The sequence below is a fragment of the Sinohyriopsis cumingii genome, chromosome 15 (assembly GCF_028554795.1).
Source record: "Sinohyriopsis cumingii isolate HCF-2022 chromosome 15, ASM2855479v2, whole genome shotgun sequence".
Classification (NCBI taxonomy): domain Eukaryota; kingdom Metazoa; phylum Mollusca; class Bivalvia; order Unionida; family Unionidae; genus Sinohyriopsis; species Sinohyriopsis cumingii.
Window position 1 is genome coordinate 28,770,150 of NC_142975.1, and position 25,340 is coordinate 28,795,489.

The window sequence follows — 25,340 nt, forward strand, 5'->3', positions numbered from 1 at the left end:
TACTATGAAAAACGAGAGGGCAATAAGGAATGTGTTGCAGATAATGAGTGATAGGAGATCATGATGACTAGAGTGAAGGAGTATGGCATTTGGGTTAGAGACGGAGCTATTCCCAAGTGTTTCAAGCGTTTATGTTATCCTATGGTAATGTTACGAATTCTTCCTCTAAGTATTTTCAGACCGTATATCTTGCAGGTAAAAAAGAAAACAACAACAGGTATTCATCACTGCCCAGTGTATATTGTACTGAATAAACAAACAGGAGCCAGAGTTAAAATGACAGTACTATTTACTCACCTCCCATTGCTCAAACTACGTAGCTTGAACTATTAACGTTCGACCAATCATGGTGAACAAACAAACGAATAGACATACATCAAGTGAAAACACCAAAGACCAATTATGCGAATGTAAAATGAAACTGAAGTATTAGAGTCTATACAAGCCATCCAAACACCATAAATATTTATACAATAATGAAATGGATAACTAAATATTGTAGTAGAAAACCAAACAAGACCGTAAAATTAAATAATGTCATTAACTCAAATATGAAACAAGACTTTTCATGAATACAAAAAAAGAAATGACCAAATGCTACATCAGCATCGTCATTCACAACTAATGAGTTTTGTTTTCACCATAGTACGAACTTTATTATGAGTAGGGTTCATGTAACCATATGCACCATTTGCATAAAACATCCAGATTCACTCTTCAAGATCCGATTACATAATTCAACTATCACATCCTTTGATCGAATTCTAGTGACTCTTCGTACCCTTTCCTGTAACGCCACTGTGTTGCTCTGTTACCAACCGCTTGCTTTGCTGTTGAATACGTTGTTCTGTTGCCATCCACGTTGTCCTATTACCAACTTTGCTGCTGTTTCCAACAATGTTGAAATGTTGCCAACTATGTTATTTTGTTTCCAAAACTGTTGCCATATTGTGATCTATGCTGCTTCGTTTCCATCAGTGTTGTTAATTACGAGGCTATCCTGCCATTCACGTTGCCCTTTGCTAGAAATCCTGACATACTACCAGATACTCCGCGCTATTGCCAGCTGCAAATAAACCAAACTGCCTAGCGTAGTATATTGAATAAACATCAATAATAATAATAATAATAATAATAATAATAATACTATTAATAATCAATTATGTACATCCGATTGGTCATACGCAATATACAGAAATACAAATTTATAACCATTGCAGAAAATCATTTAACAACATATTACCATTAACTTTCTACTTCAATATACATATCTTCACAGCTAAATAAGCAAACAGACTATTTTTCATATCAACACATCGTACAATTAACCGATACTATAATATCAAGAAGAAAAGAAATTCAAATGGTACATTCATACGAGACGTGTTTCTTATGAATGCGAAAGGATCCTTTTGTCTTTTAACCGTTTGTGTGACATGTGAAAACTGTTTTTATAAACAGAATATTTTACGTTCCATCTGATTTCAAATGTGTGTTCATCATAAGTATTTCAGTCTCAATAATTCTCTTCCAAAACGGTTGGCTGCAAGTTTACCTATATTCAGTGCAACTCAGTCTTTCAGCCCATCGCCAGCCTCAGAAACTGCTGACTAAACAAAGACAATAATCACATCTCCGCCATTCCACTGTTAGCACGTTTCAGATTTATTTTAATTTTCTTATGACATAGCTGTTATGTGACTCAAAAATATCAAAGACATCTTTATCTCTTATTTGGCCCAAAAGCTCTTTATCTATGAACTAAATAGGTCAGACATGGACTATCACCAATTTATGCCATCAATTGAAAAGTCATAAGTATCTGTTCGTACAGTATCATTGAATGGATTTTATTCTTTGAATATTCATACGGGGTGTAAGGACGTAGACGCAGAAGGTTTAAATAATTTATTAATGTGATATAGAATGTATCATAAGTAATACTATAGGAGTTTTACGAACCGAACTTGACATGTGAAATCATTACAGATATGAGTATCATATACACCAGGACTGTTGGTTGTGTCTATTTTAGGTGGAGATGGGTGACAGTGTGCTGCCATTGAGGATATGTGTTGTGGGGATTTGCAAACCATAAAATGTGCAACTTGGACTTGTTTACAAACTGTGTTGTACAACAATGCCATACATCTATGATTTGCTTAGATTACACGTGTCGAGTGTTCGGGCCGTTAAAATGATACTAAAAGGGCGGAGGGGGTCACAAGAGGAATATATTTTGTGTGCATTACAATAAAAACACATTATATTTTATATTTCATTTTATCTTGATGTGTGACGCCACTAGATAAAAGATATTTGCAAAAGCATAATTGATGAGAACGAATGGAAAATGTTAAGACTATTTAGATAGCTCTTCGTTCTTGAGCTCTACATAGAACTGCACTTGCTATAAAGAGATATGCTTCGATTGACTGGATGCAATGTATGTAGGTATCTTTGTTTTCCTGCATGTATAATTAGAGTGGATTCACATTGAGCGAGGAAAATGTGACAATTTTTTGATGTTGTCACGCTATGTATATCGTGTTTGCTGTTTTGACTATGTATTCACTTAATATAAATATTTATGTAATTTAAAGAGAGTTAAATGTTCTGCCTTCATTGACAAGCATTTGAAAAAAAATATCAGTAGACGTAATAAAATTTGTATTTGGAAAAGAAACTGACAACAGAATAATCTTCTCTGTTTTAACTTAGGTGTTGGTTTGTATTCACCAGAAAGCTAAGATAAACCTAACTTCAAAATATTTAATATAAGACATGAACACTGTCAAGAATTTTATATATCGAATAGATACAAACAGTTTGGAAGGAGAGCAATGAATTAATGAACATGCAAACGGAATGACCTTAACCATTGCCTATTTGAACGAAATAGTCTGTATATATTATTTTCAGTGACATTTACAAGTGAGAATGTAGTATGGTATTACCAGGTATTCGTGGTGCATTATTAGTCAGACAGCATTTGTTTGTTTTAACCTTCAAGATGTTCTGGACCACACGATTTAAAAAACAGCACAAATCCTCAGTGAAAAGCTCTTTAATAATCAGTGTAACACAATAGTGAATTGTTAAATTAATCAATTAAGTATTTGATTACTTGAAACATAAAATTGTAAGTGTAGCGAATTAATGTAAGAGGAATATATTTTGTGTGCATTACAATAAATACACATTATATTTTGTGTGCATGACAATAAATTATTAAAATTTCTTGAAAGGTAATCCAAAGTTATAATTACTATCAAATTACAATTCCTCTTTTTCATAGATAAAATTAATTTACAAGAACTGTACGATTCGAGCAGTGGAGATGAAAAACGATGACAAAAAGACAACTGTTTTCAAAGTTTGTGAAATTAATCCTACAATACTGCATTCAATGTGTCACGTTGAACTCTTAGTCAATGAACATTGCTCTATGCCAAAACGTGAATTATCCAATGAGAATTGAGTTGTGGCAGACTGAAAAGATGTAATAGCCTCTATTATTAAATGATTGGAGTTCTGTACCCACGACTTGGATGATACCAGTTCGATATCGCTCCAGACCAGGTAATGTTGCCCATTCTTTTGTTTCCTCTATAAGCAAGACATTTTCCTCCCATTGCCTCTGCATGATACATTCCTTAATGTTTTAGCGTGCGGTTTCGCATTAATGATTTATCCATACAAGTGTAACCCCCTTTAAGAGTATATTATACTTCCCTTAAAATTTGTAACCTTACTGCGTCTGTTCGCATGCTCGTTTTTATTGTTGCAGCAACTTTATCTTTGCATCGGTTGCTAATGGTTTATACGCTTTGTCTTTCAGGCGAGTTCATTTTAACTAATTATAGTGTCCATTGCTTTCTGTCCTTGTTGTGTAAGATAATCAAAACACGTAATATTCTCCTAAACCTTTGATTATAGTGCGTACCATTGTATTATCACTCATACAGATATTCCAACATCTCTACCAGTAAAAGCTATATAACCACACATCTAATTTATCCACAGAAGCTCTCTCGCTCAGATTACCATTTTTGCATCGTCTCTTTATGCGGTATATTGTTTTGCATCAGGAAAGTTGGATTGGGGATTGATATTTAATCGAAACAATTTTGTGCATTCAGTCTATATTATAATCATTGCAATCAGATTTTTCATCTTTAGTCACATTGAGCTTACCACGATGTAAAACTACATTAGTTAGATTTAACGGTGCCAAAGGTACAATTCAGTTTTAGCTGATTGCTTTAATATTTATGTTGTCCAAGAGCACATAATAAGGATGATCATTGAAAAGCTCCACATTCTGTATCTTGGCTTCAAAATCAATACAGTCTTCAATGTTTTGTTTTATCTTTCTTGAATGTGAGATGTAAATCAGCCTCTTTTCTAAAACAATATATGGTATATCGTTTGAATCTAGGAATAAAACAAGTCACATTTGTATCCCTATATATTGTTTTGTAATGAAACTCTCGTTGAGCACACGTTTGAACCCTTAAAATCTCGCAAACAGAATGTTAAACTGCGCATATCACTTCTCTAAGAACTGTATACCGAAATGCAGTGCGGTTTGTGCCATTGTGTATAATTGCAACCACGTATGTGCATGTAGATGTATATTAAGGTACATATGCTTTCAAAATAAATAAATGGTTTTGATTATCAACGTAAAAGACACAAGCAATATATACTACCATCCAGGGATGCTAGTATTTTGTATAATCTATTCAGCAGTAGTAGTAATGTTTCTTCGTTTAATTTGTTTGGTTATCATAATTGTTATCGTATGTGGTTGAGAGCTAAAATATTGCAAAACAGACTGACTGATATTGTTTCGTACTGAGTATCATTAGATAAAGCGGCAAAATCATATTCTGCAACCCAAGGACATGGACATTAAACATATTAGTGGTATAGAAATATTTTCTTAGCAGTATATACATTTTAACTTATAGAACAATAAGCTGCTGGTAAATACGATTGTTTCAGAACTCTCAGTTATACAATACTTATCATGAAATGTAATATAACATTAAAGATTGTGGCATATCTTTACCATGTTTGAAATCAATAAACTAATATTTTAGCTCTATTGAATGTTATTCTTCAACACAACTAGCCTTTATTCTAAGTTTATCCCATCCAACCTTGTAAAATCAGTGAAATATGTTGTTGCCACTTTGAACCCACTTACATTTCAGTATTGTATTGTGCTTCTATGTATTGCGTATACATGAGAATATTACTTTAATTTGCTCTGCCACTTTCATCTTTTCCCTGCGCTTGCTCTTGCACTCAACATTGAGCGACTGCTCCAGTAAATATAAATAACTGGAAAACTACCGGCAGCTTATTGCATATAAAATTACACAGCTTGTCTCGTAAATTCCATACCAAATTACTACCATGTGATATCATATTACTTGAAGAAATGATATCTATTAAATAGTTAGCATTGATTTTAATAGTGATCATATATGACATCATAAGCTACAAATCTACTCATACAGCATACTTAAGTAACCTGTATTGCCTACAGGACAAAATAGCAACACTAGAATATATGAAAGTAACAACCAAAATGAAATTCAAACGTATGTTCAGAACAAATGTACCTCAATAAATGAGTAATATTGGGTTAACGATAACATTTCTGGGTGAGAAACTTTAGTAATTATTATTTCACCATGCTTTAAGTAGGCGATATCGCTCATGAAAATACTGCGATATGTAAATCCGGATTTGAACTTGCATCGTGTCTTTCTGGCCTGGGCCAGTTTCGAATCTTCTCTTAACTTGTATTCTGCTGACTTTCGAAATACAGCGTTTTAAAACGCAAAATCGTCGGTCTCAAATGTAGAGTTTGTATCTTGAAAAGCAACGCGGCTGCTGAACCAGTAATACTCCCGATATAGTAATTTCAAGCTGCCCATCAGAGAACGTTACTCCCCAGTTCTGGTAAGAGTCGTGTTCTGTGTTTAAACATCGAATAATATGTCTCGCCTCCTTATCGATGTCTGTAAATAGAAGAAAAAGCCTCTAAAAAGAATTGATATGAATAAATTTGGATCAAAGTTTCAGCAATAAAAGGCACGTTAATGGTCTTTTGCAGAAATTTAATTCATTAATATTGATTTAGATTTGCTACATTCCTCCTGAAAGAATTTTTAGCTTAAGCCGTGATCAATCTTTATGAAATATAGCCAATCAAGCTTTACATGTAAGCGAATACATGATTATCTAGTATTTTATGAGCATATACAATGCACTAATTCTACCTGTTCGTCATATTCAAATCATAATAATACGAACCAAATAAATTAATTATTACCTCAAAAATCAATATGAGTAGATAGATTACTATTTTATCCACATCAATACATGTTATCTTTGACCAATCCAGCTAATGGCTTTCTGAATAATTTCATGTCTTCGTTTATTATGAGAAGAATTCGCGCTTGCGTCAGTATTTCAACGTTCTCTGCTATGAAATAAAGATCTTGAATTAGTTATCTTTCATTTAAGCTCTCTCCAAAACGTGTCTACGCGGGTTTCAAAAAAAGTACTTATTAGGACATTTTTCAAACTATGCAGTAGTTTTATACGTTTATACAAAACAAGTAAAACTAAAACTACACAAGTCCAAACGCATTTGCATTTGCGTATTTAAATATTTCTTCATACATACTTTATTAAACACGAAACAGTATTTATATTTGTATAAATTTCCAGATGTATTGCAGTTACATATGAGCGTGTGAGTGTAAGACTTATATACATTGACTTAGACAGAGACAGAGACTTAGCAGTTGCTGACCCTTAATGAGTACTATAATTTCATGGCAACAGTACCAAACAACATCAAACCGATACTAAATTTACCCTAATTGTCAGATATATACAACAAAGATCTTTTCTACAGAATAAAATATGTCGTGATATTATAAAATAAACATATACATGCAATGCGAATCGTACGGCCAGTAAAGCAATTAGAATATCAATACAAGAATATGGTAGTACAGGGTGTCCAGATCGTAAATATGTAAAATTGGTCACTTCAGTACGTGAAAAGACTCATTAAAGACACTTAGCTATATCATGAATTATTGTAAATGTTTAAATATAAAAGACAGTCTCTGTGCTCATTGTCTCGTTCTTGTCAAGTATTGTTCATTGATAATGCAGTCCTTAGCACGTGTCCACGTTATCAATGCAACTTAATTCTTCCTTTAATAAAATACGTTGAAAAATAATTTAACGTTTCTTGAAAAGATAATTGATCGTGTTTGGTGAGTTATCATATGAAAAGTCAACTAAATTTTTTAATAGACACTGCCCTGTTCCATGACCCATTATGTGCGAAGGAAAACGTGCCCTTTGAATATATATTTCTTATAAACATTTTGTTTGCGAAACATCACTATCTGTGCATTCGTTTCCTCTAATCATATATATATATATATATATATATATATATATATATATATATATATATATATATATATATATATATATATATATATATATACACTATATACACCACATACATCAAACATAACATGGCCTTTGAAGTGTTGGCATAAAGCAACTTGATATACCAATAGTATTGGCATATGAAATTGTGATTTGCCCATGGCGTATGAATACGCATAATGAACATGTTTTTATAGCTATTATACTCTCTAAACGTGGATATGAATTCCTTGTACTATTACATTTAAAAAAGAAAAAATAACAAGAAAATGATTTTCTTGTAAAATATTTTTTATAAAAACTTACATTTTTATACCAACAAAAAAAAACCATACTTAATCCAGGAAATAAATATTATTGAGCTCCACCCTGTGCCGTCTGCTGTCATCTCTGTCAACACTGCTGTTTCCAGTCTCTCCCTCTAGCAAAAATCAAATACTGCAACTCTGTGGAAAAAAGAAAACAATGACATTAGATCAGGAGCAAGATGATGAAGCAACATGCAATCTACTAAACTGTGAGTTAACTGGAGAAATTGACAGAGACATGGCTGATATATTTGTAAATGAAAATGATCATTGTGTTAGGGACGACAGATTTGTACACCATGAGCCTGATGATATACTGAAATTTATAGAAAGTAAGCAGAACGCAAACACTTTAAAAAAGACACTTTTTTGATGTAAGGCTAGTGACAGAATTCTTGCAGCCAAAAAATGAATTCAGAAATTTACACAAGATACACCCATCTGAATTGGATACACACCTGGCTGGTTTTATACTCTGTGTTAAGAGAAAAGATGGATCTGAGTTTGAACCGAACAGCTTAAGAAGCATCATCGCCACCTTAAAATCAAGAAATATGCAAGTACAATCATGAAAGGAATAGACACAAATTTTGCATTAACAAGGGAAGCTCTTCGAGCTTCCCAAAAAGATTTAAAATCTGAAGGAAAAGGAAATAAACCCAATCGGAGTCAACCGATCACAGACGAAGAAATAAATGCCTTGTATAGTAAAAAATACTAATGGGGATGGAAACACCTGAAGCCATTGTTAACACATGGTGGTTTAACAACTCTGTACATTTTGGTTTGAGGGGAGTGACTGAACATTACAATCTGAAATGGGGGGATGTTACACTAAAGACAGATGTGAATGGCCTCGAGTATCTTAAACTCAAAGAAGGCAGACAAAAACAAAAATAGGGGACAATGTCAAGGACTTCAGGGATATTAATCCTAAGATGTATGAAAACAAAAACAACTAAAATAGATATCCACTTGCTATCTACAAACGGTATGCTGAGCTAAGACCAGCAGAATATTTTCAACGTGAAGATGTTTTATATATTGCGCCCAACACTATGCCAATCTCAGCGACAAACCCAAAATGGTTTAGGAAACAAGTCGTTGGAATTAACAAACTTGGAGGGATCATGGAAAAAAAAAAGAAATGCAAATATTATAGAAATACAGAAAGAAAGAAATTAACAAACACAATTAGCCGAAAGTAGTTAAGAGACATAAACATTCCCCCCCCCCCCCAACTGCTATCATGCAAATTTCAAAAACGTAGTCTATAAACAGCTACTCAAACATTAGTGAAAAACAACAACAGACATACTCCAATTACCTGAGCAACACCGGCCACCCAAGTAATGATGATGTCAAGCCCCACACCCACAACAAATAAATTTCCAACTGCACAGCAGCAGTCTGCAGTATATCAAGTTCCCAAACGTGTAATATTCAGCAGAATAAGATTATGAGCAACCCATTCTACGGATCAAACATCACCGTACAAAATATATTTGTTATGAACCTAACGGAAAACATGAACGAGATCCCCAACTGGGTCAACTTTCAACAGGCGAATTCTCCAACAGGGCCCACACAGCAGAAACGTAGGAGAATTATTGAAAGTGACACTGACAGTCAGTAGAAATAGCGAAATATGGACATACACGATATCAATGAAATGTGGTTAAGGTTAAATTGTTTAATTACCTGTTGTTACTTCATTATTTTGATGTTTCTGGCTCGAATAGTACTGTTGCTCTAGATGCAAATGGCCGCCCTGTTACTGTTCATGACAACGAACGCTGCAAATTCAATGTTTGCATGCACATTATTAAAAATATTTTGAATGTTAACTATCTACCTTGTGTTTTCATTTCGTTTAATATTGCTAAAGAAACATATAGGAATTAATATGAATGAAGTGTACAGGAAATTATGAATCACTACAGAACTTCTTCTTTGAGCGTACATACATGCGAGGGGTTGTGAAGAGTTCACTCCCCTAAAGTGCACTGTTTGTGACCGTCAGTTTTATCTCCCACATAAAATAAAAACTTTGATGTGGCATAAATAAAATATATGTATAGTATAGTATGTATGCTGTATCAATGCTACACCACTCGTTGTATAAACTTTTCATTAAAATGAAACTCGGGCAAGCCTCGATTCCTTTTAATGAAAAATGTATACATCTCGTGGTATTTCTTGATACAGCGTACATAACACTGGTCAACAGTGAAATCATTACTGACTTGAAAAGGCCCTAATCTGTAGTATTTTGGTGTGCCGAACACGAATATAACCGTGACAAATTTGTATTGGCTCTCGTTTTGAAGATATTCATATACCTCATTTTCTATGTTTCACTGTGTAAATTTCTCCAGTAGGACTGCAGCAACATCCGGAATAATGATGTAACATTGCATAATACCATCATGCTCACATCATCCACAGTTGATTGCATCATTTTCTGATGCAATGCAATACTAATGCCATGCGGCTGCTGAAGTAAGTTGACGTCAGCAGTGTACTATACATGTGTAGGCCTATTATACTAATGCCAGGCGGCTGCTGAAGCTGACGTAAGCAGTGTACTATATAAAGCCCAATCAGATAGGTTCAGCATTTAAAATATTTTAGACGTTGTGCGAGACAGTTCAAGCTACTGTTACATAAAACTTATTATTTTATCCATTTACGTACAATAAAGAACAGTAATGCCTCGAAAGTGTGTTAATACCGCGGACAATTTTTGCTATATTTGTGGGGAAGTGACATTTGCCAACCAGAAGAAAAGTATCAATTCTCAAGTGAAGAAGGCATATCATCTTTACTTCGGATGCAAGGTTGGTGACCAAGACAAGCCTTGGGCTCCGCATATATGCTGTGCTACATGTACAACACAGCTTTCACAGTGGTTGAATTGCAAAAGGTCATCAATGCCGTTTGCAGTCCCAATGGTGTGGAGAGAGCCAAGCAACCACCTAAATGACTGTTACTTCTGCTTGGTTCCTCCTCTTTCCGGCGGAATAACGAAGCGAAAGAAGTCGAGAATAGTCTACCCAAACATTCCGTCTGCATTGAGACCAGTTCCACATGGTGAGGGACTTCCTATTCCAGAACCTCCAGCAGAATATTCTCTTGATTCATCTGACGAAGACAAAGGTGAGTCGACCTGTTCTTCTCCTGGTCCATCAGCATGCAGTGATCCAGATTTTCACTGTGGTGCATCATCAACCCCACACAGAATAACACAGGAAGAACTAAATGACCTGATTCGTGATTTGGACTTATCAAAGAACAAGGCAGAATTGCTAGGATCAAGACTCCAACAATGGAATCTTCTAGAAGAAGATGTCACAATTACTGCATATCGAAAGCGCCACCAGCAATTGGAGCCTTTCTTCAGAAAGGAAAGTAATCTGATATTCTGTTCCGATATTGAGGGCCTCATGAATGCTTTAAAAATCACTCATGACCCACAAGAATGGAGACTATTTGTGGACTCTTCGAAACTGAGTCTCAAGGCTGTGCTTTTGCACAATGGAAACATTCTTCCATCTATTCCAGTAGCGTATGCTGTCCACATGAAAGAGACATACGATAACTTAAGGCAGCTACTGAATTCCATTGAGTATAACAAGTACAGCTGGCACCTCTGTGGTGATTTGAAGGTAGTTGCCCTTTTAATGGGACTGCAGCAAGGATATGCAAAATACATGTGTTTCTTATGCGAGTGGGATAGCCGAGCAAGGGAAATGCACTACATGAGGAAGGAATGGACTCACAGGCAGAATGTAGCCATTGGAGAGAAGAATATCCAACACCCAGCTCTGGTTGAGGCTCAGAAAATCTTGCTACCACCCCTTCACATCAAACTAGGTTTGATGAAGAACTTCGTGAAAGCCATTGACCGGACTTTGCCAGCATTCCGATACCTGCATGAAAAATTCCCTCGACTCAGCGAAGCAAAGATTAAAGAGGGAGTTTTTGTGGGTCCTCAGATTCGAGAGCTTTTCAAAGATGACCGGTTTAACAACTTGCTGGAAGGTGACGCGAAACAAGCATGGAATGCTTTTCGCCTAGTTTCTACAAACTTCCTCGGAAATGTTAGGGCAGAAAACTATAAGGAACTAGTAGAAGACATGTTGATGAAGTATAAGAAACTTGGCTGCAATATGTCTCTAAAGATTCACTTCCTTCATTCCCATTTGGATTTCTTTCCTAGCAACTGTGGTATTGTTAGTGATGAACACGGCGAACGTTTTCATCAAGATATCGCAACAATGGAACAAAGATACCAGGGAAAATGGTCCACTACAATGCTGGCTGACTACTGCTGGACACTCCTCAGAGATGCTCCCGAACAGCTGTACAAGAGACAGGCGAAGAAATCTAAGATGTAGTCAATGACTTGATTTTTTATAGGTAGGCTATTACAGTTGACCTTTTACTATTGGAATGCATTTCGTTATGTAAACATTAATTTCTTGCAGATTACAAAAAAACTAGAGCCAATTTTGCAATTTGACTGTCATATTCGTGTTCAGCACATAAAAATTGATAAGAATTGACTAATTTTATTTCAGTAACATGACTTTTGTAAAAATTTGTTGTCCAGTGTAATATATATATATATATATATATATATATATATATATATATATATATATATATATATATATATATATATATATATATATATATATATATATATATATAAATGTGTGATGTAAGCGGAACGTGAAAAGTAGAAGAAATTATGGGTATCGAAACGATTCTATGAGAGTGCATTATTTCGGCTATTATACTGCAGACACCTTCAGACATTTAGAGTTCAGTTTAAACTTTATATATATATATATATACTCACTCGACGTTTTTTTAAATATATGTCTTAAGTGGGATCAATATCTTCTCAGCGTGTAAAATGAGAACACTCACTTCAACACTATTTCTTCCCCAGTGTTGCTTTAGAAACGTAAAAAGTAATGTGTTTGTGATCCTATGATGATTTTCGGAAGGTGCAATACATAACATTATCTATAATTTTGATATGGAGCATTTGAGCGTATTTACCGCTCAGATTATTTCTTTCACATTATGTCATGATTGGCCTCCACTACCGCGTGACAATGGGTTACCAGGTTAAAGACTTATCGGTAGTATAAAAAGTTATCTTAGGTTTATAACATGCAAACAGATTTTTTTAATAGGATATTAAGACTGCTTAGAACTTCGCGTGAGCCTTGTAATTTATCAAACGGAGCATTAAAATGTCCAGCCATGACATAGATTATCTTTAGTCTTAATCTAACCTGACTTTTTACTTACACCATCCGGTAGATAAACACAGATTTGTATTAGTAGCGGCGTGCGGTGAAAAGGTAGGAATTATTTATCACCAGAATAAATGAGTTTAAAAGCTATTTTAAGCCAAGTTTGTGTACAAGCATAAAAACAATATACCCATCCGGTCATAATTTATCCCAACAACCCTGCCTGCTTGTTTCTCCACATAATCATAATTCGTGCATTGGGGAACAGATAGTCCGTCTGTAATGCAAAGAAAAATGTGTTAAGATGCACTTCTTTTACAGCATGAAAGAATGACTAAACAATTAGTACTGAGATGGCAAAGAATGTAAGAAAGAAAGTGTAAAAGAATAAGGAGTGAAACAAGTTATTAAAATTTAGTAATAATAATAATAACAATAATAATAATAGTAATAATAATAATAATAATAATAGTAATAATAATAATAATAATAATAATGATAATATGATGCTAGTAAAGAACAATAAAACTAAATCGCAAAATAATTAAGCATATCCCGATTCGCCTGATAAACATACTTAAAAAATCAAGATTCTTACATTCAGCCAAATAGATTGTGCGATTTCTATTCAACAACTGCAAATACAAAACATGTTATCTCCCCATTTATATCTAGTTAGTTAAACATGCAATGACTGGCAAAATGCAATAATCTGGATTTTCATTTCTAGTCAACACTATCCGACAAGAGGAATATTTGTGGTGCTGTAACAGATTTATATATATGTATCTGTGTGTGTGTGTGTGTGAATCTCATAGCATGAAGAAGTTGCAAAATAGCAACAAATAGTGTAAAATAACGATACCAGGGAATGTGGGTATGAATTTAAACTTTTGGCGTCAACGGACACAATTCTTTGAACCTTTAATCAACCATAAGTTTGAAACACAAAGGAAAATCTATAAATTCCTGACTTCATTGAACCTCCTTTATGTATCTTCACTTTTGTCGTCTGTTGATGTTCAAGTATATTTCGCTTTAAATATTTCAAAATCGTTATATTTAGACAGTCGGATTTATGGTGTACTGTTTCACACTTTGGGTACAGTAATCATTTACGTCTGTATACTGATTTGACCATCATTTTATACCGAAACCAATGACAGTGAGTTTGAAAACTCATCCTCTACAAATATAGAAGGACTTGTAAATTTACAAAAGAAAAAATTAAAAACTTTACATAATTTTGGCAAAGATCCTAATAACCTTAACTCGTACGTTTTATAATTGCGATATTCAACAAAACATATTACAAGTCAAATTATATGATTGTTTCTTTCCTTTGTATTGTATTCAAAGGATACTCATCCATGCATATCTATCTATCTATCTATCTATCTATCTATCTATGTATCTATCGATCGATCGATCGATGGATCTATCTATCTATCTATCTATCTATCTGACTGGCTGACTGACTGACTGACTGTCTGTCTGTCTGTCAGTCAGTCAGTTCATCCATCCATCCATTCATGCATCTACCGGGGGTGGGAGGTGTGTGGCCCAGTGGTATAAGGCGCTCACCATTATGGATCCGTTCCGTCTCACCACTGTGTGCGTGGGCCAATATGGGTACATGATAAAGCTTGCCAGTAGCTTCTTGTGTGTAGGTGGTTCTTCTCGGTGTTTTCCCGGGTTTTTCATCTACTAGGCTATCGTATTACGAATATGACGAAAATTGGTATTAAACCATGCAGACATGTAGCATGATGTCCCGCCCAGTCACATTATCCTGACACCAGGCCGACCAGTCCTAACACTAACCTCTTATGCTGAACGCCAAGCGAGGAAGCTGTTAGTACCATTTTTGTAAGTCTTTGTTATGACTCGGCCGAGTTTCGAACCCGCCACCTCCCGCATCCGAGGCGGACGCTCTAACCACTAGGCCACCGGAGCAGTCGTAAGTATAAATGAAAATATTAGAGAGAGAAAGGAAATATTTGGATTACAAAAGAAATTACCTAGGGTCCTATTTATGTTTTTACGAAAATGTGTAAAGACAATTGCGTGATTGGCATATTCATATCTGAACGTGTCAATCCATCATTTATTAAAATTGAGGAAGTCGTCATAGGGATGTTGTTGTACTACACCTATGTTATAGCAACGTACTTACTGATCTCAGTTCGGATTGTGGTGTTGTTGTTGTCCACGTATATTTGTTGCCACGTCATCGCCTGATTTTGGTTCCCTGGCAATGATAATTGTATTTCTGCTCATAGTGAGATCGCCATACATTATATTTCCAATGTTTCTATTAGGTCATGTAATCTCCATCATGATTGTTCTAAGTGATTCATCAGAGTTTTTAATTTTACCGGTTTTAGTAAACACCACTAAGTTATCTTCGGTTGCGCACGGAACTAGCTAAATAATATCTGACTACAGGATATTGCTCGTTTTTAACCGCCCTTGCTGATTCTTACAAACAACAACCATACCGCGTACCTGTTAATGTTAGACAGAAACGAAAATATACCACCCGGTTTTGTTTTGTCGTTGATCGCATTCGCGGAAAGATCAAGTCTCACATCAGTTCTAGATTTTCTTGGGCGTCTTTGTAGTGTTTAAGTTGACGTTGAGTCAACGCTAAGTTTTTTGACCTTGCAACGTTGCTGATTGCAGAGTTAGTTTTGCTCCGGAATTTTTCTTTGATGCGGATAGAGGTTTTCAAATCTGACCAGGTGTCAGAAAAACATTGATGTAATTATATGATACTATAACGTCATGAATGAACTAATTACATGGTCGGAAAAGACTTACATGTTTGGAAAATATTCACATGTTTTCTACGGGTGCATCAATTATTCTCATTGTCCACCAACACCTTCAAGCAACGTTGTTTTATGTGACTACATAACAATACTTGCTCTATAACTATCATCTGCAGCATGACCAACAGTTGCTCGCACGTGTACGTCAACGACTGACTATCTGAATAAATCTAGATGTTCCAACGAGACATAATAAATCGGATACAACGTCGAGAAATCCGCCGAGATATCTAAAGGCCGGAGTCGACATTCTGATCACGCCCCATGAATCTCATTGAATCAGCATTGTTTTGGTCAAAATTCAGTATTATGTCTTAGCATTGTTCTGAATATCTATATATATCTGGCATTGATAATTGTAGACATCGTATACACCGCTAAACTGTCATATACCATTGGGTTTATTGTCTGATCGTTATACCTGGTGTCGCGCTCAAATACCACAAATATGTGTCAGGGTGCGGAAATTTCCTGTTGCGATGCGATCTGCCATGAAAATGTTCCTGCTGTGCCTGGAGCTATGTATGTGGTCATTGTCACCAGACAGTATTGAATTGACGCCATCATTCATGAACGACAATAATCGTTGTTCTTCAGTCAACGACGGTGTCGTCATTGGCATCCATAATGCTAGTTTTGTTAGTGTTACTTTACAGCACCATTCCCACCAATCTCAGCACGCCAGATAGCATGGATGTCTGTGACTCTTCGAACCAGTGCAACTGTATGTTTTTCTCCAAAGAAAACTTGTCTAACCTGTCTACAAAATCCGAAGATATGTGACAGTGATATCACACATGAAAATCCACCACCGGCGTTAAGCTGAGATCGCTCTGCTGAAAATCCCAGGTTGAATTATTCTCGATTAGCACTCTGTAGTGTCACAAAGAAACTGTTGGTAGAGGTGTCATTGCAGCTGATTGAAGATCAACGGCGCTGACCTGCGTTATTTGCACCATGAGATGCTGCCTATCGTCAGGAACGTCAGTAACGTCCTTCGTGAACATCATGGATGGACCTGCGGACCGTACATGGTCATCGCTGTATTTTGCACGCAGCGATTTCTCTACCATCTATTATATATCTGGCACTGTTAAACAACACCATTATACCATTGTTAACGAATCCACATCGTTCATTTACTGCATATGCGGTGTCGTTATTTTTCACACGTTTACCGTGAACTTCATTAAATACCTCGGCGGGCAAGAAGTATCTTGACGTATCTTGGACTTGTCATTCGATTCGTCCAAGGTGGTCTGGTGTTCGTGCTTCATAAGGAAAATATTGATAATCACGAACAGAGTCATCCTTGAATATTGGTCCGTCAATGTCAAATGCTGGATCAGATAGATACAGTCTTGAATATTATTATTAGAATTCGTTTGCTGTTATGTTTTCTTCTATGTCAGATGCAGCTTCTTTTTTCAGTGATGGCTCTCCAAATATTTCTTTCAACCGCTCATTTGCTGCATGACTTTTCCTTGCTGACATATGGTGACATCACTCGGTACTGGGCAGTTTTACTGATTTGCTTACTTCGGTGATGGGCCGTTTTACTGGCAGTGTATTTCGCCGCTTATCGAACGAGTCTGTCTTTGACCGCAGAGAATGCTTTACCAGCAAGATTACCAACGGTGCCAATAGCCTTAGCACGAACAACTTCTATGGCTTTCTTACCTAATTGTTTTTGCAATCGGAATAGATTTTGGGGCTATCCTTCTAAATAAACCTTGAACTACATCGCCGAGTCCGTCTCCGTAAATCATTTTATAAACCGGTAATCGTGAATTTATCACCCTGACGCTTCAGGTCTGCGTTGGGCATTGTGTATAATCATATTATTTTGTTATTGCCGATCTAATTGATCACTCACTGAAGCAATGTTCGTGAATTTCATCTATCAGTAACCGACAGACACTACTGTCCAGGACGCCATCGATAAATATAAGCTGACAAATAGCACTTCTTCGTTGATGATTTCGTGGGAATTGCCACCATCTCGTCTCCCACCAATCAGAATTTGAAGTCGATCAACATCAGTCAGGATGTTGCTGGGATTAAGTTTATTCTGACGATGCAGCTAAATATTATCACCGCGTTTCCAACGACGCCTTTTGCGAGGGGCAAGGCCACCTCCGGTCGCTCCTTCAGGTGGTTCTTGTTCTGGTTCTGGTTCAGGAGAGCGCTGCTGAAGTTACTCTGCTTTAGGTTTTCTCTTTTTCTTCGTTGTTCTAGGCTCAGTTTTTGTTCTTTCTTCTTCTACTTGTTTAAATCGACACATCAATTCCTTTCACTGTGTTTTCTTTAAAAATTCTTCTTTTACGGCATAATTATCTACTGCATTTTTAAAGATTTCAAATTCTCTGTCACCAGTTTTGACTTGCTGAATATGAGAAGCTACGCACAATACATCTTTGACCCAATCAGTGAGTTTTAAAGTTTAAATATATTAAGGCTTTACATATCAATATCTCTAACAGCATATACAAAGGCAACAATGTCAAATATTTGGTCTGGATCCTTGATGGCTACAATACCTGCCTCAATAAATTGATCTATTTTCTTGGTTTTAGTTTTTGGCGGTTGTTGCTGAACTGGTGGTGGTGGCTGAACTGGTGGTAGTGGTAGTGGCTGAACTGGTGGTAGTGGCTGAACTGGTGATGGAGATGGATGAAGACAGCCAGCAATACAAGCTGGTAATCTCTGAAGCGTTGGTTTGTGTTGCCTCATTCGCTGTAACAATTGTTTTGTTTGGTTCGACTATGGGTTTCAATAACTTCTTTTTCCTCTGTAACTTGTTGCAGCTGTTGTTTTAGCTGTAAGATATTCCGTGATAAGCGCAGAATCACTCATTATTATTATTACAACAAAAATTTAATTATATATCAGTAAGTCAGAAGATACATAAGTGTTTACTGTATATCCAGTAACGTAACGTATATGTTTTTCCAAATACAATACATTACCGAGATCTCAATTAGTCTCACAGCTTAGACATTGTCACGATTGCGGGACTGTATTAAAAATATGTATGCGTATTGACCTATGCTACTCGCAGGAATTTACAGGTCAGTCAAAACTAGCTTATTGTATGCATCCTAATACATTTTTAAAAAATACTAGAATACTTGATAAATAAATTATATATTATGAAAAATACATGTATAAGTTTAATTTTTAATATATTTGTTTATCTGTATTTTCACAAAAATATAATATCTGATTTATTCTCTGTTAAACCCACCTATTTCGCCGCAGGCGATTTAGGAAATTTCTAATAATTGTCCTACATCGCTTGACTAACCGGTGGACTACAGATATAAGTACAAATTTAGATATATTATTTTTTTCCCCATTAAAACACTCTTTACCTAACATATACTCTGTGAAAACCACTCACAGGCGATTTAGAAGCATAACTGAGTATGATAGCAGACCTGCATTGCTTGACTAACTTTACCTGTGGACTGGATTTCTCCCCCATTCGGCAATATACTTAGTACGACTTTAGATGTATTATTTACTTTTGGTAAATAACACTATTTATATATTTTGTTTCAACTGGATATTCTGGAGCACGGGATAATTACAAAGTATCTGAAACGTTTTTAATTAATCTTCAGCGGCGGGTATTTATTTTAGGATTTAACAGATATCTGCTGAAACTGCGATAGTGTAGCGGTATTGTCGTTGGATTTCCAAAACATTACTGGTATATTTCGTTTGTTCGAGGCCCGGACTCGGCTTATTACTGGCGGGATTGAAACTGAAGTTATTTAGTGGGGACCGTATGTGAAGCGTTCGAAAGCCAAATGAAAGCTAACAATTTGCACATACCTATCACCAGTCGAAACTGGTGGTGGTGCGGTTTTGCACCACATCGTGTTTGCCCGGCAGTGGGTATGCAAAACATTTTCAGAAAGTAGTACGTAACCTGTTGACAGTAGAACCATAGCCTGTGCGAAATTTATGGACAACCTTCTGAATTTCTTGTAATTCTTTTCGTATCAAGGAATTCACCGGGGATATGTCCATGTGACTATTAAGGGGAAACACCTTTCCCCCACCCCTTTATGGTAAAAATAGACCATACAGGTAAAGAGCTAAATATTAGCCAAAGATAAATATAGCTAGAAATACATGATGAATATAGCCAGAAATATATGAAAGATGTAGCCAGAAATACATATGGAAAATCCAAAAGTAAAACTAGACTTCATTGAAGGGTACCCCATGAAGCAAGAAATTTGAAGAAGGAGAGAACCTCACTGAATGGTACCCCATGAAGGAACCCCAAGAATGCATATAAACTGGCACAAACAAAAATACCTGGCCAAGAATTGGCAACTAAACTGGCACAAACAAAACTCTCAGCCTTTACAGTCTATTTTTGCTTTCTTGCTTAAAAAATATAACAATTAACTATATACAACGATTAGTTACTAAACTTGGGCCTTTGTGTTATTTTTATTGTATGTTGTTGATATTCTGACTAAAAAATATTCACATTGTATAGCACATACAAAAGCATCACGATGTCTCCCGTATGGTTTATGCTGCTTTTCGTTGGTCATTCCAACGGTTCCATGTACAAATAAAATTGCGTGATTGTTTTCACACACACACACACACACACACACACCTCCGTCAGCCATTTGGTCGGATCACCCCCTCCTGGTGCTTGTGGAGATTCAAATTTCTTAATAAAAGTACATGACACTTTTTAAGTATTATAGAGTCAAGCATATTTCCTTTAAAACTCACAATATATCCATTAATTTTGTTATATTATATTATTTCTTGACTATAGTTTATTACAAAAAATAGCAAGTAACAACAAGGATAAGAAATATGATTACAAATGAGTTCACGTCGTTGTCTGTGCCTGTATATGATATTACTAATAAGAGTTAGAGACAGTAAATAACAACCTGGAATAGAAATACCAGGAACAAAAATAATTCCCTTCTCTACCTATACCTATATAGTATATGGCTAATAATCAGAGACGGTAGCTATTAATCTATCATATTACTTCATTCAGAGGTGTATGACCGTTGTTTCACGTTACTTATCCATTCGATATTCTACGGGTAAAAGCATAATTAAAGTATAAGATGCTACATCACGGCAATCATAATTTATTCCCTTTCAAGGTTATTTATACCACTTCTTGTGGTCAGTTGTAGGGAATTTAATTTGAAAATGTGTATGCCATGTATTATGAGTAATCTAAGACGAATATTGAAGTTATATTTTTCTGCCATGTCATTTGTATTAGCTTACCTAGATATAAGAAATTATTAGTAAAAAGTAGTCATAGAGGAATGGGGAAGTTATGTTTTATATTATTTCCTATGTAATTTGTATCAACTTACCATGATATAGCAAATTATCATGATTTATTTGTTGTACCCGTAAAACCCCTGATGTAATAGCCGCATGAACCGTGTATAAACCTACATAAAAAATATACGTATTCAGAGGTAAACTTTGATCCTATCACATTCTCATGATGATTACATACTGACACTAATATCATAAGCCTGCTGGTACTAAGGCCTCTATGAATAGACGTGATGATTACATACTGACACTAGTATAATAAGCCTGCTAGTACTAAGGCCTCTATGAATATACGTGATGATTACATACTGACACTAGTATCATAAGCCTGCTGGTACTAAGGCCTCTATGAATAGACGTGATGATTACATACTGACACTAGTATCATAAGCCTGCTGGTACTAAGGCCTATATGAATAGACGTGCCACCAATGCTTTGGATTGTATTAGTTTTAATCAAAAGATCAGAATAGAGTCATAAATTGTCGGTTGCAAATTTATTTAGTTTGGTACATGCGGTGACAATGTGGTAACCATCTGAAGATAAGGCAAAGCATGTAGCAGTACATTTTCCCATACATATATTGGTTTATTGTATCAATGTCAGCAGGTGTCAGTCACATGCATGTGATCGAAGCTAAATGCAACTATGAATCTATGTTTTGCGTGGATGAATCTATTTACATTGTTTTGCGTGGATGAATGACTGTTGAAAGTGACAATTATATCAGAGGTTCTACTGGTCAACAACTACATAAATAATCTTCTTTTACATCACGGTAAGTTACAAAAACTGACATAAAATTATGACTTCATCATTCTACTTCCTCCATTAGCTTTACTCTCACAGAATAGTAAAAGTGTCATCTTATCACAGTTTACCACATGCTGAAATTCAAGTCTGTAAATTTATGATACAGATTATGCAATTGAATCATAGTCATCGTATATATCTACTCATTTTATAAATTGATTCATTTAAACAGCCAGTCTATAACTTACAACTAAATATATTATGAAAGGTATCAAATCATGTAAGAAATAGAGTACACATATAAACATTTTAAAGGGAAACGAACTTTTATTTTCACTTGTACCTTGAACGAATATACTAAGTGAGTGGATGTATGTACCAACATTTTATTGGCTTTTAAAGATATGGTTGAATGATTTCATACATTTGGGTGAGCAATGTTTACTAAGAAATTTGTAATGATGGATACATTAGACGTCACTAAGCCGCGCCTTTTTTATTTCGTACACATTAGTGTGCAGACTCGTGGTGGCCATGAAGTAGATTTTGAGATATAAAAGTCACATAGAATAACGATATTAACCATCTGGTAAATTATACGGTTGAATTCTGATGCGAATAGAAACGAACAAAAGCTCTGCTTCTCTATTAAAAATATATAGACCTCGCACAAAACTGGCAGTGGACTTCATCAATTTAATACACTCTAATGAATTCAGCTCCTAGCTCTCAACAAATGCAGTCGATATATGATTTATATTGACTTGATATAAAGCATGAGCTATGTTCAAATTGACGGAGGGAAGGACAACTAGAAAGATGCATATATCGACAGGTGGACAAATATGACACATCTCAATATATATGCATATGTGCAGATTTAATCAAGCAGTAACCATGCAGTGATCTGATACAATTATATAAACCCCGCAATAATTTAAGAAATTATAGTACACCAAATTGAACTCCATGCAAACCTAATGTAATGAGATTACCATGCAGCCATCTAACACAGGTTCGAAATCAACTATCGTATGTTTTTAAAATACAGTCTTTACCAAATGATAAATGAAACTGAAGGATATCTAGCACTTTTAAGAAGAACCGTTGCAAAATATGTCCCTGAAGCATCAATGACTAAGATACTATTAAATTTATATGATAAACATGTCAGGGCATAATTAGGAACAATAACTTGTATTACTCCCATTTTCTTTTGCTGATGAATCTCTACCGAATATTTGGATAACACAAATAAATAAATAAATACAAAACTGTGTAAACAAAATAACTACATTATTCTTCCCTGGAAAATATTTTCGAGGAAATCATAATTCATATCCCGCACTGTATGTTTTCGATATATAATGAATTTGTTTTCTACCGTTTGCGTGGAAAATGTGACAAATGTGTATCCAGAACTTATTTCATTAAATTTAGATATTTTGTGACTGTAAGCAAAGTTTCGAGCGTATTCAGCTGTGTTTGAATCTACAAATTGCGATGCGCTTTTGACACATGGGAAGCAGTCAAACAGTAGGAACGCGGAGATAAACTTGTGCTCTGTCTGAGCAATACATGTCTAGAAATGATGAAGAATGTTTACGCTGACCATCTATGTCAAATAGTGCATATTAAAATCTCTGCAGTCACTCTTGCTAGCGAAAGACAAATATCTCCTTACATCCTATGTGTACGTGATAATCTAGCTCTAAATAGAACAATCTTACGAGTCTATGATCTTAAAAAAGTAACAGAATTAGAGCGAAGACAATAAGCTTTAAAAAATTTAACAAATAATTTATTTCCCTAGAATTCAAAAGTTAAAAAGTGAAGAAAGAGAACTTATGGTATTGCGAATTAAATCCAAAAATATAATCAATGAATTAGAGACACAATTCCTATTAATTGAAGTCCTGAATAAAACTCAGTTCAAGTCCCCCAGAGATCCAAAAATTGAAGGCGATGACGTGTATGTTATGGTCTGCGAGGTGCTGATGTGCCAACAGTCTGTTATTGAATCATATTGAATCATATACATATTATTTCAGGCTCGAATTACGTATAAGTTCCAATGAATGTCTCTATCCAAGAATTTTGGCAGAGCACTCTTGTATTTCCAGAGAAAATAGTTGAATTCAGTAACTTGAAGAAAATAAAATTCAGCCCAATCTGGTCATAATATAATACAACTTAAAGTGCTGGATGTTACAGCGCCACTGGTGAAATCCACACAAAATATTATAGTTCTCAGCTTGACCTCAGATCACAATTAGCATTTTCTAAAAACAACCATTACCTAAGGAAAAATAACCTTCTAGAATGATCTAATGAGACATGTTTATTTACAACACAATAGCCTACAACATTCACTTAGGAATCTCCAACACCCTGACCCTGATCAACATGTTTACTCCTTCTTTGTTTACCTTAATAATAATCCTGATAATAAGCTCATCCGCATGGAAAACAATTAGTAGTTTACATAAATGAAATGAATAAAATAAATCACAAAGACAATCAGCTAAAGCAGAAATGAACTCAATTTTGGTCAAGCTCAAGTCCAGCGAATGATGTTACATTGAAATAATATGTAATGGAATAAAACAATTAAAACTAACAAACGAACAAACAATTAAATTAAATATACATAACATATATATGCATATCCTATCTGAAACATTAAAAGCATATAAGCCTTTGAAAATCTCTGTCATTATTATTTCGCCACTCATCAAATGAATGCATGATGCTCTGTCTGTGGAAATATGACATTAATAGTCAAATAGTAAGAAAAAAAAAATTCTGAGACAATGCAAGCACATTCTAATCTATAAGATGTGATTAATATATATATATATATATATATATATATATATATATATATATATATATATATATATATTGCATTCATAGTTTTGACAATACGCGCATTGTTACAATTATGCCCTAACCCCACTGCGCTTAATATGTTTGTTTTTTTGTTTATCTCTTTAAGCGCAGTGGGGTTAGGGCATAATTGTAACAATGCACACATTGTCAAAACTCTGAATGCAATGTACTATGCTCCTGTAATGTGTGTTAAGTTTAAAATTATGTATATTGTGTGTTAATAAGACTGGATGATTTTTCTGATAGATGATATACTGGAAAATAAATTTAATTTAGGAGTGAATCAGTGAAAGCTGGTTCGTATTACATCAGGGTATAAAATAATTACGAATAAAGATGTTCAGTATTGTGTGTTCAAATATTTACACGTCACTTCTAAATTAAATAGCAGATTTATACATTGTTATCTCTCATATCACGGTCCATAACATAA

General features: G+C 35.0%; 1 long non-coding RNA gene across 3 annotated transcripts; it reads right to left on the reverse strand.

The window, feature by feature from the left end:
* Window positions 1-220: 220 nt before the first annotated feature.
* LOC149781462 (uncharacterized) lies at window positions 221-17,158 on the reverse strand. Of its 3 annotated transcripts, XR_016414724.1 has the most exons (7): window positions 15,255-17,158; window positions 13,269-13,355; window positions 9,507-9,601; window positions 8,264-8,343; window positions 7,833-7,943; window positions 1,556-6,038; window positions 221-1,066 (listed from the first exon to the last, which is right to left on the reverse strand). It is a non-coding gene; the product is annotated as an uncharacterized LOC149781462 (long non-coding RNA). The 3 variants fall into 3 exon arrangements; XR_016414722.1 differs by having other exon boundaries at window positions 221-6,038; XR_016414723.1 differs by lacking the exon at window positions 8,264-8,343 and having other exon boundaries at window positions 221-6,038.
* Between the last annotated feature and the right edge of the window lie 8,182 nt (window positions 17,159-25,340).